This window comes from Sinohyriopsis cumingii, chromosome 12 (assembly GCF_028554795.1).
Source record: "Sinohyriopsis cumingii isolate HCF-2022 chromosome 12, ASM2855479v2, whole genome shotgun sequence".
NCBI lineage: Eukaryota > Metazoa > Mollusca > Bivalvia > Unionida > Unionidae > Sinohyriopsis > Sinohyriopsis cumingii.
The window spans coordinates 55,745,801-55,763,805 of NC_142972.1; the positions used below are offsets into that span (position 1 = coordinate 55,745,801).

Here is an 18,005-nt window from a genome sequence, read left to right on the forward strand (position 1 = left end):
CAAATGCAACTTCACGAGAGACAGAAAAATTATATGGAAAACATATAAACAGAAACAGATTACCTATTACACACACACACACACACACACACACACACACACACCATTTTATTTGGAGAAGAATGGAGAGCAATGAATGCAACTGCAGTGACGATGGCGATTACGTTGACGGCAATAGTAATGTAGATATCAAAGTGAACTTTGTGTTGAACATAATTGTGAAGATGATGACGATGAAGATAACGATGTAATTGCTAATGTGATATCGACGTTATTTTGTTGTTGTTGTTGATGATGATGATGATGATGATGATGACGACGACGATGACTACGACGACGATGGTGACGGTGATATTGATGATGATAACGACATCGATGCTGCAACAGATAACATATGATGCATAGAGATAATGATGACATTTTGTTAATAATACGGGCATGGAAGAAGACATCTTGACATAATAATTGATCTGCAACAAGCGTAAGACAAATTTGAACATCACCAAATTTCTTTAAAAATGAAAGTCACATATTACTTTCTTTTGATAACAACGAGATATTAAATTACCAGTACTATAATTTATAATAGTCACCACCTGCTCAATGTTCAAGGATCAAACAGAAGTTTACATCTTAAATTCTTATTTAATGAACGAAATTATTTTCTTTTTTTTTGTTCAGCTTCGTTATTATTATTATTATTATTACGAAACATATTATTATTATTATTATTATTATTATTATTATTATTATTATTGTTGTTGTTGTTGTTGTTGTTTTTTTCAGCAGTAGAAGTAGCAGCAACTGCAGTGGTAGTATGCTAGCAATGCATGTAGGAAGACTGTAAACAAAGAAATAAAAATGTGACTAACTGCAATGTCTTGTCATTTAACTGAAACATTTTTCATTTGTTAAATTATGCATGAAGGGGACGGGGTACAAGTTGTCACCGCATTATATAATCCCTTTCATCACAACGATAACGATAAAAAATAATTAAACATGGAAAACGGCAGTCACCCCACCTACTCCAACGAAACAAACCAAAGAAAAGGTGATGAAAAGTACACCAGAATACAAGTTAATAAAGATTTGTGGCAGGAATAAAGATGACAAGGTAAATAATCAATATTGTTACCAAAGATAGCAAAGAAGAGAATTTATGCTTGTTGCAGCAGGGACCGTGGTCAGTATAGTAAAAATATTCAGATTAAAACGATTGTACATTGTCATACTTGATTTTGGACTTTGTTTATATATTCCAAAATACATTTATTGTTTCCTGTTCAAATATATTTAATGTAACTAAACAGAGGCGTAGCTATGATATTTTGCGCCCGGGGACGAACTATAAAATTGGCGCCCCAGCCCCCTCCCCGTTTAAACACATTTTTGAATATTACCCTTGTTTACTTATTATAATGTAACGTTGTAAACCTCATTTTGGCGCCCCTGTACCTTGGCGCCCGGGGACATATGTACCCCCCTGCCCCCCCCCCCCCCCCCAGCTACGCCTCTGTAACTAAAAGAAGAAGAGGAAAAAAAAAGCAATATGATTTTAATGGCCGAATGAGAAACTTCATAAGGGCTTTAAACAATACAACATGTCAACTTCTTACAGAACCCTCTGCACTATTGATTATTGAAATTTATATGAAATAAGGGACATAACTGTAACTAAGATCAGAGCGTTGTTATTAGGACAGAATTTTTCAGTACAAGTAACAAGATTGGAAATTCCTCTAAATTGTGTTAAGAGTAAGTTTTGATTAAATTGCATTAGAAGTAAATTGATAAATCATACTGAAAGTAATCTTCTACTTAAATATATTGAGATTTAATCCATTTATTCGTGTTACAATTATATACTACTATTCAATAATGATTACGCTATTATGATCAAGTACGAACCGTCTTATACAAAACATTACTTGTATCTCAGACTCAGCAGAAAGAGAGTACATTCATCAGGTTATAAAAATAGCGAACTAGACAGATTCCAAAAATTCTCATGGAGGGCAAATGTGCTGATCTTGCAGAAGTACTTACGTAATAATGTACATAGACCTAGACAATAATCTGTAAGAGACTACGAAGCCTCGCTTTGAGATTCTGGCCAAACGCAAGAGCTAAAGAACACGCCATATTTGGCGTTGTCTTAAGAAAGCGGGTATATTAAGCCCAGCCACGGGTCGACACCAGTTTTGCTAGCCAGAAACTTAAGCAGGCTCTGTCTTTTGCAGCTCGATCCCGAGTACCTTAAATTCCCCAAGAATGTAGTCACGTCTTCATCATCGAGTGACACTACATTAAATGACTTGAACTTCCTTCCTTTCTTCTCTCTCTCTCTCTCTCTCTCTCTCTCTCTCTCTCTCTCTCGGAATTGAGAAACGGGTTGACTTAGAGTTTACGAAGTAAAACTCTTCGTAAAATTGTTATTTTTGGGTGCAAGGGACAGTTTTCATGCACACATTTAATATTGCATACACCTGCCTAATATAAAAATTCACTAAACAAATACATGAGTGAGGTCAAAAAGGTCCCTATTCTTGGATAGGTGTAATAAAGCAAAACACAGGAATATTATTCACTTGACCTGACAAATCAGTGGAAATTCGTAGAATAAAACGTTGATGCACCCCACCCACAACTTTATACATACATTTTTCATGTCCGAACGCCATTTTTGAAAACACGTGATGTTGAGAGTGCAAAGGAAAGCCATTTCCATGGGTGATACGTTTGAAGAAAAACAAAACATTGTGTACTTAATAGTTGTTATCTAGGCAGTTTTAAAAATAATAGATATTCTGCTTGCTTTGAACCAACGTGCCTACTGCTGTCAGTGGCTAGCTCTGCCTCCTAGTCTACTAGGTATTTCACCGGCTACACACTATGCAGTGATCAAATGAGGTGTACATGCCTCACACCAGTTTCAAGAACAACACAAGCCGGAAAGACAAATTTCACAAATAAATCCATATCTTTAATTATTACACAAAAATAGCTATACAAAATTGCCACCATAGCCGCCAGTTAAAAAAATTGACAGGGTCCAATCTACGAAACTGTCCCCTGCCACCGTTATTATGAGAGTTATTTATTCCTATTTAAAATGGGTTTCCAGTGAAAGGAAAACAAGGAATATTGGACTTCCATATCCTAAATAAAAAACAACCTTAGGATGAAGTGAGACCAAATATCGGAATGAGATTTTTATGTGGCTTCACGTATTGGAACGATAACTAGCATCGACCCTTCACTGTGCGAATACTCATTTTTCATTTATATTTAGAATATAAGGAAAAAACATTAATTAAGATGCCTGTATCCATTTTTAAGGCAATAAAAACACATCATTGCTTATTTCCCATCACCACATTAAAACTAGGTCTATAAATACAGAAATTATTAAATATCACACTTTTTAAAATTATATATATATATAATAAAAATAATAATAATAATTATAATAAATAAATTGAACTTGACAATCTTTATGTGCATTTGTAATGTTATAAGAAACAAATATGCCAAGTTGCATGAATGTATGTGAAATACTGTTGATAATATGGCTATTTAGCTGTCAGGGAACCTTGTATCTGACAGTGGGCAGACCACTAAATATTTGGTTATTTATTACCTACACGCTGAACTCAGACCAATAATCCAACGACACTAGGATTCCTAGGAGTGATAGTGCATTTATAATACATTGACACTCGTTAAAAAGAGTCAAGAGTTGCCCTTTATTTTTCTTTGACAGTTTTTCAAAACCTATTTGGGTCAGGTTACAATTTCCGCGTCAATGAAAACAATGTTCTGTTTCATATTTCGTATTTACTTTACCTGTGCACTGTCATGAAACTGCTTTCTCAAAATAAAGAATGACTCCTTTTCAATCATTTCATGGTAAACAGCAGACCTGTCATGAATATTTCACAGTGAAAGGCATATCCAAGCAAAACCTCTAAATGTAGATAGAACTACTTGGCTTCGCACCCAATCGGAATTATTTTATTATATCTGATCCCATCAGGCTGGAGTTCTTAAAGAAGTTGCATATGTTTGTATTAGATTTTCCTTTTTAACTGTGCATCAAGTGCAAATGAGCACAAATGAAAAATTATAAAGATGTGCATTTTCTGCTTCAATCCCACAGTCGAAAAAGATATTTTCTATCCGGTAATTGTCGTACTGATCTTTTCTTATGTTAAATATGCGATCGATAATAGAGTATTCTAGATCACAGAGTACATCTGACTTTCGCCAAACGCCAAGACAGAAGCCCAAACGTAATAGCACTCTCTCAGATGGGTAGAGCGTTGGCAACTCGTATATTAAATTTAGTGTACTTTAACAAAGTCATTTATGAGGTAGTAGAGTTACGGACAGACGAACAGACAGAGCGAATCACAATATCACCCGCTAGAAATTGTGTAAGGCCATTGAAGGTCACAAAATTAGATTTAAACATAACACAAAACAGAAACTCTCTCTCTCTCTCTGTCTCTCTCTCTCTCTACATGCACATACTCCGGAAACATTCTTCACTTGAATCACATTTGACTAGATTACAGTGTCCATAGCAGTAAACTGTAATCCAGTATCGAGAACGTATACGAGCAGCGAAATTGCAATGTCACCTAGTCCATTATCTCTGCGCATATATGCACAGACGATGTAATACGACGCTATTACTACGGGATAGATAAACTTTGAACGGAACCCCCCCCCAAAAAAAAAAAGCCAAAACAAAATATAAAACAAAACATTTGTGTGTGTGTCTCATTTTCCTCCAGTATTGTAAAGGTTTTCAAGGTTATTTGAAAGTGCATACTTAACGTGGTCCATAATATATATACATTATCAACAGCTGATAAAATACACAGAAAAGAATTTATGTTGTACATGTTATCTCGTCATAAATAGTGCCATACTATATATTTGAAATAAAAGCTGGATGATGGGCTAAGTCTAATAATGTACCAATTGCTGAGTGAGAAAGCAGATTTGTTAATATCAGCAAAGATAAATAAATACCAGCCCGTTTCAGAGTTAAATTTATGTATTATTATGTACATTTGTATTTTTTAAATTTTTGTATATACCTGTAGATTATATGGATTGTATACATTTTGTACATGATATCGATCACATTTTCAGATATCAAGAGCATATGTAGATTGCATGAGATTTATAAATAGCTATGGTCATAGAAAACATTTTTTTTTTCGTTTTGAGCCATATACATAGTCTTTATTCTGACGTTATAAACTTCCAGAATTGAAATTTCCTATCAAGTTGAAAGAGTGCTTTCATAAAACGGTAACTGCGACCTGGGTCAGGTCGGTATGTATATATATAGCTATATATATATATATATATACATACATACATATATATATATATATATATATATATATATATATATATATATATATATATATATATATATATATATAAAGCTTTTTACCTTTTTACCTAAGATTACGCATTCCTATTTAGTGTATATATATATATATATATATATATATATATATATATATATATATATATATATATATATATTTGACATGAGTTACTCAGTATATGAGTATCCTTTCTTAAAACACCATCTTCATAACTAAAGAGGTTAACATGATGTTTTTACATATTTTATATAGAAAATATTTTCTGCTTAGAAATAAATGATACATTAAAGTAAGTTGATTTCTTTTTTTCGTTTTTGTATGATTTGTTTCAATATCATGTTCTACACTGCTTCGTTGGTCTCCTAATTCAAGGTATGCATATTCGATACCTACTCTGACCCGGGTGGCTGTGTGATCTAAAGCACTCACTTTTACTATTCACTGCCCTCTCACCACTATCTACCTGGGGTTGAGTCTCGGGCTCGGTCAATGTGGATATGTGAAAAAGCTGCCAGAAGCTTCCCGTGGGTTGTTGATTTTCCCTGTTCGCCCTCCATCATTTATGCCGGCCGCCATATAGCCTATCTTGCGCTGGGAAATGACGTTAGACCCCAAAATAACAACATCAACAACATTTCAGTCTGATCATTTCCGGCCTGTAAATAAAATAAAATAGTAACTTGTTTTCGCTACTTTGGTTTTGGTGTCTGTTCTAAGGATACATCTAAGCATCCGACATAGGATGGTCAGAGTAGGTATGGAATATGCAACCCTTGAATTAGGAGACCAACGTTCATACAAGACAGGTTTTATTGTAAGTCAATATCATCATATAAAATCACACACAATTGATTTTATCTGGTGAAACTCTTCGCGATATTTTCCAAAAGAAGCTATATATTATCTGTATTTATAGCATGCTTCCAATTTCCACGAAGTCTGCACGCGAGAGCAATGTTTATCGCTAATGAAAAATATAGTGAAGGCAACAAAATACACGAAACCCTTTTGAAACACTTTCACCAGGTCTTGAATTCAAAATTTGAAAAAAGTAAAAATGCCAACTGTAATTAATTTGATATTTCTATCGGTAGCTTAAATTATTATATCGGCCTTTAGAAAATAAAATGTGCTTTGGAATTAGATGACTGTATAGGCACATAAGAACAATAGCTTGCATGTCAACAGGGATATCATTGACGACATGATATTCATGAGACATTACAAGAAAGAATAAATCTCAAATTTGACTGTAAGCCTCAAGGTACATGAACGTTGCCATAAGAATGAATTTTAATTAGAAATGCAATGACATCTGAAATCGTCTGTTTTGAGGTTTCTGAGAAGCAAAATATAGAAATCTTACTTATTTTTATAGTTCAATTATGTGCTCTGCTCATCTCGACTTTGCTGAAAATTTATATAATGACCCGTACTTTAAATGGCATATCCAATGGAGTGATCCAGAAAAATCGTTAGGGGGTGGGAGGGGCCAAAATAAGTAGGCGAGGGATCTGTGGGACGGAACCCCAAATGGAGGTCCAGATGGCTTGTCCCCAGAATATCCTATACTTTAAGAGTTTTCAGGACATGATTGTAACCATTTAACACGTTTGAAGACCAATTCAACACACCGCGTTCGGGCTTGTCTATTGTCAGAATAACTTACAATACAATGAAGGAAAAATGTGATCAAAATATTATTGTATCATACAAGATTTTGAGGTTTTAAGAGGTATGCAAAGTGTTTTTTAGCATTTGGCACAAGTTCTTTGCTGGGTGTGATTTTTAAACAATAGCTGCGAATCAGAACTATTGAATCAACGTTACTTATACTGTTAAAGATAACGTTTTCGCAAGTCTTGCAGCTTATTTAACACGTTCGCCATAAGGCGGGTATTGTGCTATGACGCTGTCCGGCTGCTAGTACACATTTCCATTCCCCACAATAACTCAAGCTTTACACCATCTACACTTACCAATCATTGTTGATGGTTTGCGCCCGGGATAACATCACAACACTTACAGCTCAGTCTCTGCGACTGGAAGGAGAAATCGGCTTCCGCACAGTAACTGGAATTGTCCACCATCCACGGTCATCAAATTTTATGGATGGCTTGCACTTTGGGTAACAATCAATTCTGTAGATGTTTTGGTCAAATAGTCAAATGCCAATGTCAACAAAGTTAATTTTGTATCGTGTCCTTTGATCAACCTTTGTTGATTGCTTGCTGTTGGAGTAATACAATATCTGTAGATTTAAGACCGACAAGGTTAAGGGCCAGAGTTACTATCGCTGAAAGAATGAAAAAAAAGTTTCCAGGAAATACAATTAGTTCTCCAGCTCTGTGAAAAGTCTCAGGTCAAGGTCACTGTGCCTGAAAGAGAAAAGGAGTTCTATAAAAAGACTCAGCTATATATATATATATATATATATATATATATATATATATATATATATATATAAAGAGGGTTCGAGTATAATATGCCGTTCAAGCTGATTTTTGTTAAATTCTCAAAGTATCGAATTCGTTCGAAGATCGCTTACATTTTTTAGATCTAATGTGAAAATATACAATTATCAATGATAATCGTGTACTTTGCCTCATCATCCAACATGGAGTACTTCAGTCTTTTTGGCAGTGGCTTAATGTCTCAGTCAGTGCCGGATTACCCAACAGGCAGAGTAGGCACCGTCCTATGGGCCCCACGACTTTTAGAGGCCCAGCGACAATAATATTGATAAAACGCATTAGGAGATAATGTTCGGGGGGGGGGGGGGCAAGATTTGGACTGGCTAAGGGCTTCCACAGGGTTTAATCCGGCACTAGTCTTAGCCAGTGTCATTGATTGTTCTAAGTGTTCAGAAAATAAGAATTGCTCCGACTAAAATAAAACAAGCGAGATAACTAGTTAATATTATAGTGCAGTTTTTGCAACATGTTTTATTTTCTTTCTTTCTTCTCGCGAAACATGACGCATAGTAAAATTACGAACACAAATTTGCTTCGAATTGGACTGCACCGTTTTGAAATTACATTCCCTAGTGATTATAAGTTTGGTATTATTTAATACTATCCTCGGTCATATTTATACATTTGCAAGAAGCCAATGTATAACTTCAATGTTTTGTACCCACTGAAAAGCCTCAGAAATACCCTCGAACCCCGTAAAAGTATTGGGATTTGGAGCTCTCTTCATGTATAACATCTTTGAGGCCGGCTGGAAATACAGTTAGGCTAATAACGGTATATCTGTATTTCGTGAGTACCGAAGCAGGACTTTTTTTGCATAGGTCTCTTTGTGTAGTATACAGTATGGTACACAGTTTTGAAAGCGCTCTTCAATCACAATTGTATAGTGATTGCAATGTCGTGTTTCCTTCAAGGTGGGCTGGCGGTACGTTTGGGCAATACACAAGTACAAGTCCAACGGTTGGGTATTAGAGCAAACCAACGATATATATGAAAAGCCAATATGATATGACTGCTCCACGCATAACAGATAAAACAGATATGCCCTATATTATACAAATGACAACGTATATTGTTCGTCAAATTATGACTTGCGTAACCCCTATTATGACCGTAAAAGTGTACGACCTTACAAAAGAACACAAAATACACGCTAATCATGTCGAATTAATTTACATAAAATACTTGGCATTCACATAATTCTGAGATTGGCATGCATCAACACGCAAACATGTCTAACTATATTGGAGAAGCTGTAGACAGCTGACGACACAAGATGGCTCGATTCACACATTGGGACAAGCCTAATCATGCCATCTGTTTCTTTCATATTTGATCTATTTCTATTATGCTCCATATGCACGTTTAAACATGTGTCAAAATGCCGATATTTACAATGTTAAACGCATTTAAAGTGGTGGTGATTATCTACATGAAGTCAACCTGTTGCGTAACTGACACCTCCTAGAAAAATAAGTAAGGACAGACAGTACTAGTACCTTACATTCTCTAATTTCAGCCTCTGAAACATTTCAGTTTTCGCGTGATTACAAGAATGAGAAGGGCTGGGGCTTGCCACCCGACACGAAACCTATAACATGAGTACATACCTTCGTGTTTGTTCATTATTTTGAAGTTTCACGCCATTCCTAGGATAGGCTATACATGGCGGCCAGTACAATTGGTGGAGAAGCACAGGAGTCTAACGTTGAGGAAGAACTTGGGAAAATACCGATAAAGCCTCGCACCCACTGCAAGCTACTGGTACACACCGTTGTAAGTAAATATGACATGAGATTTGTAAATCAATAGGACACCAAGCAGTCTGCATATATCGTTGAATCCCTGCTGTAGTACTTATTAATACATGGAATTAACACATGGGTTTCGTCTAATTGCTAGCAATCTCGAGTAGGTCTTTTTTTGCAGCTGTATTAATCTTCCAATTTACGACATGCCGTATTATGTAAAGCACTTCACACAAGGAAGGATAAAAGTGGTACTAATTATGAATGCGAAAATGATTGTTAATGTTACTGAATTCTAAAATAGCAAGGCAGGCCTTGGGCTGTATGGACCGATTAGGCCTAATCTGGCCCTGGGATCACAGGGTCTCCGCGAGTCAGTAATGTTTATAAATATACCTACATAGAGAAAGTAATTTTAAAGCGATGGAAGAAACTTTCAATATCGCATAAAAGTTGCTTAAAAGTTTATTTTCAAATGTGACAATAGAGGGCCCCGCGCGTAAATCGGCGGCGGTGGGGGGGGGGGGGGGAAGGGGTTGGCGGGGGGGGGGGGGCAGGGCGGGAGGAGGCTCAAAAATGCTTTAAATCTGGGCATGCGCTTGCTAAGGCCGTTACTGTGATCAAGGTAAAATCGCTTGTTGAGTAATTACATATTTTGCTCTTTTTTCTTAATAACAATCTCTCACATTACGAATGTGACGAATGAGCATCACACAGTTAAGCAAAAGTAAATAAAAATACATGAAAGTTTGACATGTCAAATTATATGTAACATTCTCTATTTACCTTTTTTTTTCCTTTTAGTCTACACAAATTGTTGAATGCGTTCACTTTCAATTTAAGTGTAAATGCTTGTCTTCCAGTTTCCGAATAAAGCATGCATGTTTATTGATAAACATTTATTTTTCTGTGACATACCAGTCTATCCATAGTTTAGCATTCGTACAACGTCTTGCAAGGGTGACCACACTTCACTATATTGGTTAAGCACGGTTCGCGGCATTGTTAGTCCACTTGTTGCCACCTGGATCGTTCACTTGTCGCAATTTAGTTTACTTATATAATGCAATGGATTATGTGATGACCGTATAGTTGTTGTACATCTATTACTGAATTTATCCTTCCCTGTTCACTGAAAATATTGTTCGCTGCATGTAAACATTATCCGTTACAAGTCGCTAAAAATAAAGTTCTTTATTCGACGATCGGGTCTTAATATATGGGTCGTAACTAGTGGGTGTCTATCTGGTCCTTATCGTTTTAAATGGCTGAGTATTAAGCCGATCTGACTGTCTAATGCTTCGATGGACTGAGATTTAGTCCGATCTGACTGTCTAATGCATTGAGGGACTGAGTATTAGGCCGATCTGGCTGTCTAATGTTTTGACTGAGCATTAGGCCGATCTGACTGTCTATCGTTTTGATGGAGTGAGTATTAGGCCGATCTGACTGTCTAATGTTTTGATGGACCGAGTATTAGGCTGATCTGACTGTATAATGCTTTGATGGACTGAGTATTATGCCGATTGGACTGTCTAATGCTTTGTGATGGACAGAGTATTAGGCCGATCTGACGTCAAACAACATCATACTATTGTGTTTGCATAATTTGAATCTTTGTCAATAATCAATCAGTAGGAAAATAAATTTAGTCTTGAAGTGCAAAACGCTTGTAAAATACCTTTGCGCTTTCTCTTTCTCTCTCTCCAACAACACTGCTCAATAATAATAATAATAATAATAATTCATATTTTTGTTAATATTATTTGAATAAGCTGATGCTGGTTTTGATTAATTGATTTATCGAATGATATATCGCTGCAAAAAAAATCAACTTTGGCCAATGCAATCACATCAAAAAACTTGACAAGTGTTCTATGCATCGTATTTTTTGTTTCTATATCTGCCGAAAACTAATGTACTTATATACTGAACACGTATCAGCACACCCTAACATTTAATTCAACGAATAGTGACAGTGCAGTAGTATTTTTTGAAAATAATCAATTTCTTTGTGTGTGTTTCAAAAAGGTTTTATTTCTTGCTCAAGCTAAGGCGCAATCTTCGGATCTGACTCATGCCGTGACTTGTTTTTGCTGGTAACGATTACACGGCTTTTCAAATACACTTAAAACACTGCATTGTACACGCGTTATCAAGTGCTTATTTGTTTAATGGCAATTTTTAGTCGTTGCTTGGCGGTTTGCAGCATGTAGAGTATTATTGAACAGGAGAACGAATTACAGACATTGTAGGTTTAAATGTCAAAAGATCTGGGTGTGCACCATAATTGAAATATTGCAATGTATTTATCCACGGGCGCTAGGTCAACAACACAAGCAATAACAATAACAAAATTAAGATAGAATACTAAATATTTTGTTATCGTAGTATTGAGTGTGTGTGACTACGGCATAATAATCAAAACACCAATACTCTCCTCCCCCCGGGTGCCGTATGCTAAGTGTTTCCAACATGCAAGGGAGATAATAACCTCGTATTAGCACTTTTCAAAGCTTTATATAACTGTTTATACAATAATGATTTATCTATTTATTTATGCTGATGCTGTTGGAATGACCGTATACATTTTGTACCACCTTTTATTTCCTGTCTTGAATTTGATAAATTGGACGTGTTAGTATACTAGCATCAAAATCAACTAAATAGTTTCAAAGTTATTACGGAATGTGTTATATGAAGATAACCGATTGTCAAAAATCTCTTTCTTCGTGGTCTATCAAACAACTGCTGTTTTGGTAACTCTTACTATTTCTATTTCGATCATATCCAAACTTATGTTGCCTTTGCGCCGTTATATATTACAATCTGAACAAAGGAGACACAAGTATAACAAACCACCAGACGTTGCAGATTAAATATAACAAAGCATATTTGTTGTTGTTTCAAGCCTTATATATCGGAGGGTTTAGTGGATCTTCAGCTGTTTTTAATGGTTTTCAAGAGCAAAAATCAAATTAAATATGATTTATTTATTTATTGATGTAATAAAGGTGCTAAATCCTTATTAAATAGTGACATAGGTCAGTTTATTAATTTACTTCTAACAACTCTATTTAAATTCCTCTTGTTTAGTTGCATGTGTAAATTCAAATGTTTTCAATTCTCCTAATTGTCTTTATTCATGTACAGAGTTGATCATTTAAGCCTGAATGCATTCAATGATATTTAAACTCTCTCTCTTTCTCTCTTTTATAAAATATCTACCCCCATAAAGCAGAATTTAAAAATGTGTTAAGCATGTTTGCTTAGTTTTGAAAATATACATCTACATTTTATAACGCACAGTCAGTATTGTGGAGCTGATACTTACTGTTTTTGTAAGTCGAAATATTGCTGATTCCTGGCAGAAAAATTACTTGATGTATAAAACACTTTTTTAACAACAATAGTAATAATAATAATAATAATAACAATAATAAGAAGAAGAAGAAGAAGAAGAAGAAGAAAGATGAAGAAAAAGAAGAGGAAGAAAAATAATCATAATTATAATAATAACACGATTGTTCTAATAATTCATCTAGTCAATGATTATAGTTTCAAGAGAGATGATTTACTTTGTGAGTCCAATATAATACATAATCCAAACTTCATAAACGCTGGGTTTTTCCCCAAACTGATCACGTCCTGTTAGGCATTATTGGATTGCAGCCTATATGCATGTATAGCCTGGTATCCTTGACTTCTTTATTGATCCGTACCTCCGCAACTGATAATTTGACGATGGAAGTGGTACAGTAAGCATGGGCACTTGTCGGTTTTGCAAAAAACACGTTAGCATATTTCTAGAATCTCATTGTATTCGTATTATAAACAAGACTTATATCAGAATGACTTCAGCAAGTCATCACAAAAACAAAGTAAATGGACCCAGTATTTTGATATACATGCATGGTAATCGACAGGCTAGCTAAATCACTCATTAACATAAATATACCTGCAACACTCGTATCGGAAAAATAAACAACTTCCTTTAAGTCACTAGAAAAAATACTTAAATCAATGCAAGAGAAAACCACACAAATAGAGAAAAAGAATAATATAACAATGGATTGGAACTGCATCCGGGATAGGCCCGGTGTAAGTGCTGGGCCGGGGGAAAAGGAATGTCGCGGAGTTTTGCAGTATTCCAAAATCTAAATAGGATTTTAATGTCTCCAAAGTCACATAATGGGGTACCGGATCAGTAGTTATTGTTGTTTCAGATCTAAAGGCCATTTATGAGTGCAAGATTGACTATATATGGCGGCCTATATAACTTGTGGAGGAAGAACCTGGAAAATCTCTAATACGAACCATGGACTGACTGGAAGCTTCCAACAAGTTTGATTCCATTTTGGTGTTTTATGGCACATCATTACATGTAGGTTAGTTAGTGCCGAGACAATTGGGGTACAACACCCTGCCCAATGATGTACCCTATGGAGGTGAAGTCTGATCAGATGGCAGAATTAGAAACTGTACTCTTGTTACTCTTTTAATATAGTGTTACCAAAAAGTGGTTTATATTCGTCTCCATCTATAATAAAGTCCTAAATTTGGTTCACACATTGCTGCACGAGCAATGTGCTTGCAGAGAGAAACCCGATTATCTCAAGTTATCTGGCTTTGAATGTTGAACTACATCCAGGGTACTTACCCAGTAAATGATCTTTGTTATATCAACATACAGCGCATTTTTAGAGGTGAAGTCGTAAAACTGAGTGATGGTTCGTGAAACCTGTATCTTGCTGTCGATGTTGACATTGGATCAGAGGACGGTCTTTATTAACTAGCAGTGAGGAACGGAAACTTTCGGACTAAAGGTTCTCCAGGGCTTCGGGAGGATGTTAAGGGATCTATCCTCACCCTGGCAGAAGCAGCCTTACGTGGGGGCTCCCTGACCATTCAAGACAGCTGTGAAACTGGACATAAATTGTGATTGTCAACTGGTCCTAATAGGTACTCTTTTTCATTTTGGAATCAGTAATATTCAATATCCCTGTATGTATAAAAGCCGTGATTCAGTATTGCTATATCATTGCAACCAATAATGTTTTAAATATCGCTGTAACAGTGAACATCAATAATTCACACATTATATTTGTAGACGAAACTTGCGTTATTCATATTTGTTCTACAACTTCTATACATCGGTGATTATTGACATCTATTCATACGTTGCTCATATTTCTGTACAAGTCCTATACCTTGGTACCATTGGTGATATAAACATGTTTTGTTGTGAGTACAAATTATATACATTGATACACTTGGTGATATAACCTTACACTCTTCATATATTTGTTCAAAGTCTGTTACTAAAGCATTATATTTAGGTCACAATGCATTTTTCTGGTGTTGTTTAGTACTAATGTATCCAGTTATCACGTTTAACTATATAACGAACAGGACACATTACAGTAAATTTATTCACACAGTATCTACAAGGTCGCAGAAACTTAAAACATGAATTAAAGATATCTCATTTTGCAAATAGAGTGAAGCATTTACCAAAATGTTTTCGTTCATTGCGTTTCATTAATCTAATTAGGACAAATTGGATATAACATACGAATCCCATTTAGCAATGAAATAAATACAATTAACCAAAGCAGGAATTAAAATTGAACAATATGTCACAGTGACCTTTATTCATCTCGAGGATGAGGTCATACATATGTGAACCAACTAATTGTGTGTATATTCATGCAAAGCGCAGCTCGATAGTTAGTGTATTAGCATATATGCATGACCATGTAGCTAAAGTAGCAAACACAAATTGGAACTGCTTTTCTTGCACAAGTTTCTCCAAAAAAGCCAAGATGAATAAATACAAGGCATATAAATCACAGTTCTAATTTCCCTTGTGTGCTGATATGTATATGCATGCCTGTGAACTACTAAGAAATATTAATTGATATTGGATATCATACTTGTACTCTTACATCTATGCCAAGATTATACTTTACTCGATTCTGAAAACTGCCAGCATCTCGTGCTGGTATTCATTCCGTGTTTTTTTTTTCTATATTTATTTACATAATAGTAGCAATTGTGGCATTGAAAGTGTTCTTTGATTTTAAAAATAAACAAGAGAATGTTCCCTAACAAAATGAAATTGTGTGAAATCGGCCTGATTAGGTACGATTTTAATTCCTGTTTACATGGCAATGTACTCCTAGATGAGATAAAATATTTGCTTTGTAGTGCAAAAGCGGAAACAGACGTCAAGTAACCATCGTAGCTGAAATCTATCAGTTTATGCTACCTTTGATCATACATTATATATCAATGAATTAAAAATATTTTCGTATTACCTTCTAATTTAATAATATATGTTCTTTGATAGGAATGTATCCATGAGTACTTAGTGGATAATCGTTTCTCAGAATGTTGACCAATCACAATATATTCAGTCATTTCTGACTCAAGCAGCCTTAGAGTATTCTCGATCTGTCTAAAATTGACGAGAACAAACACGTAGTCTACGGTAAATTTTATCTTTATTACGGAATATTTAAGTTCCGTCCCTGACAACAATTTCCCCATACCCAACACGCATGTTTCCTTATATTATGCTTGTACAACGACATTGTCATTTCTTTTGATTGTACCGTTACCTGGAATATTCCAGAAAATAACACATGACATGGTCAAGAAATTAATTTTAAATGTAATAAAATGTGTACAAGATTTTTAACAAATATATATTATATATGTATTCTTACATCTGCATCATTAATTTGCCAAAGATCGATCAAATGCAAATTACTTATTACAGCATATTTACCTGGTCGTGTCAACAAGGGTTGACTGTACACACAAATAATATTACTTTTACACCAAGATGTGGACGACAAGACAGCGATATAGACAAGAGACGGATGTCATCTTTGACGTATTTTTAAACTGTTTGTGAAACATACTCTAAAGCAAATGAACTTGGCTTGTTTCGGTCTTTAACGGCACAGATTTTCAAGTAAGTAATTTAGTTTCCGAGGCATTGAAATAAAGTGCCTTGCCCAAGAATGCACCGCGGTTGTCGACCATATCTGCTCCAATAGCAGGTTTCTAATCAGCACACATTCAGTAACAACTGGACACGACACTTATTGTGCTACTGTTACCCTGCCTCCATCAGTCCATTTCTACGGCAGTTAGGGCTCCGCATTGGTACTACTGGTATGCCAAAAATGACTCATTTGAAGTATAACTACACAATGCATGTGTGTAATTAATCTTTAAAATGATTTGGATACACGAGGGTTTCGCTTTCTTAGTGTAAACTAATGGTAATCTACGTCAACGTGAAACTGAATGAGTGAAGGGAAGTAGATATACTATCTGTGTATTGTGAAAGTTAGTAAACATATATATAAGATGTTGAAGCAACCCAAACATTTGTCTATCAAAGTTTGATTGTACAACAGTATTAAATAGATTTTAATTTTCTTCATATACAAATGTGAATGTAAGAGAGCAATAAAATGAAAGTCCGACTCGTTGATTTAGTATGTTCATTATTGCTGTAGAACATGACCAGTTTGGGTGTACATGTTCTAATCTCACATAATATAAACAAGCAAAGACCTTTCACAAAATAATGGGATATTAAACACGGAAAGAAAATCCATGTTATTATTGCAGTACTTTTGTAAACTCGTATAGGTGTATTCCCTGCTGTTTATTTATATTGTAAACCACACAATTTGTTCACTATTAACATAATGCATGCTTGAAACATACAAAGTTTTCGGGTTTATAAATAACATCAAGACAGTCACATGGATGGTAGAATATCAGGATAAAACTACGATACCAAACATTTCTTGTCATGATCTCATCAGATATTTCAAATAAGGGATTTTTAAAATCGAAATCCCTTAGCTGGGTCTAAAGCAGTTATTCACGAAAATGTCGTTTCCATGACTTTATTAACAACTTAATTAACTTGAAAGTTGGCACGAACGTCAACATCAGAAACAGAAAGGTCTTGCTAGAGTATACATTTTTTTCTTCTCGCAAGCCTTTCAATCTTCAAAAGTTGTTTTCATCTTCTTCACATCGACCTGAACCGCCATCTTTGTTAACAAATAACAGCAATTGTGTGAAATTGGACATCGCATGTATGATATTTTAATAATAATAAATTATGGTGTACAAACCACTCTCTGAATCATAAGTGTTATCTCGGACAGATTACTAAGGACAGTGGCTTGTCTTCAAGGACTGATGCCATATCAATAACACCATTTCTCTGAATGCCCCAATCCATCAACTAGCCGACTTTTGTTATATTGCTCATCGAGACAAGACAGTTGGACCCAAATATCGGAGATTACATCAAGTATTTGTTAAAATTATTT

General features: G+C 35.1%; 1 protein-coding gene and 1 long non-coding RNA gene across 4 annotated transcripts in view; one reads left to right on the top strand and one right to left on the bottom strand.

Moving 5' to 3' along the window:
* The window catches only part of LOC149786496 (uncharacterized), a 104,823-nt gene extending 95,189 nt beyond the window's left edge, over nucleotides 1-9,634 (bottom strand). For all 3 annotated transcript variants that reach the window (XR_016424931.1, XR_016424930.1, XM_089976976.1), the window contains exons 1-2: nucleotides 9,499-9,634; nucleotides 7,394-7,792 (exon numbers count right to left, since the gene is read on the bottom strand). The gene's annotated coding sequence lies outside the window, so the exon portion shown is untranslated. The remainder of the gene's footprint in view (nucleotides 1-7,393; nucleotides 7,793-9,498) is intronic.
* Nucleotides 9,530-18,005, top strand: part of LOC149786498 (uncharacterized) — a 28,012-nt gene continuing 19,536 nt past the window's right edge. Inside the window, exon 1 of the long non-coding RNA XR_016424932.1 lies at nucleotides 9,530-9,664. This is a non-coding gene — a long non-coding RNA (uncharacterized LOC149786498). The remainder of the gene's footprint in view (nucleotides 9,665-18,005) is intronic.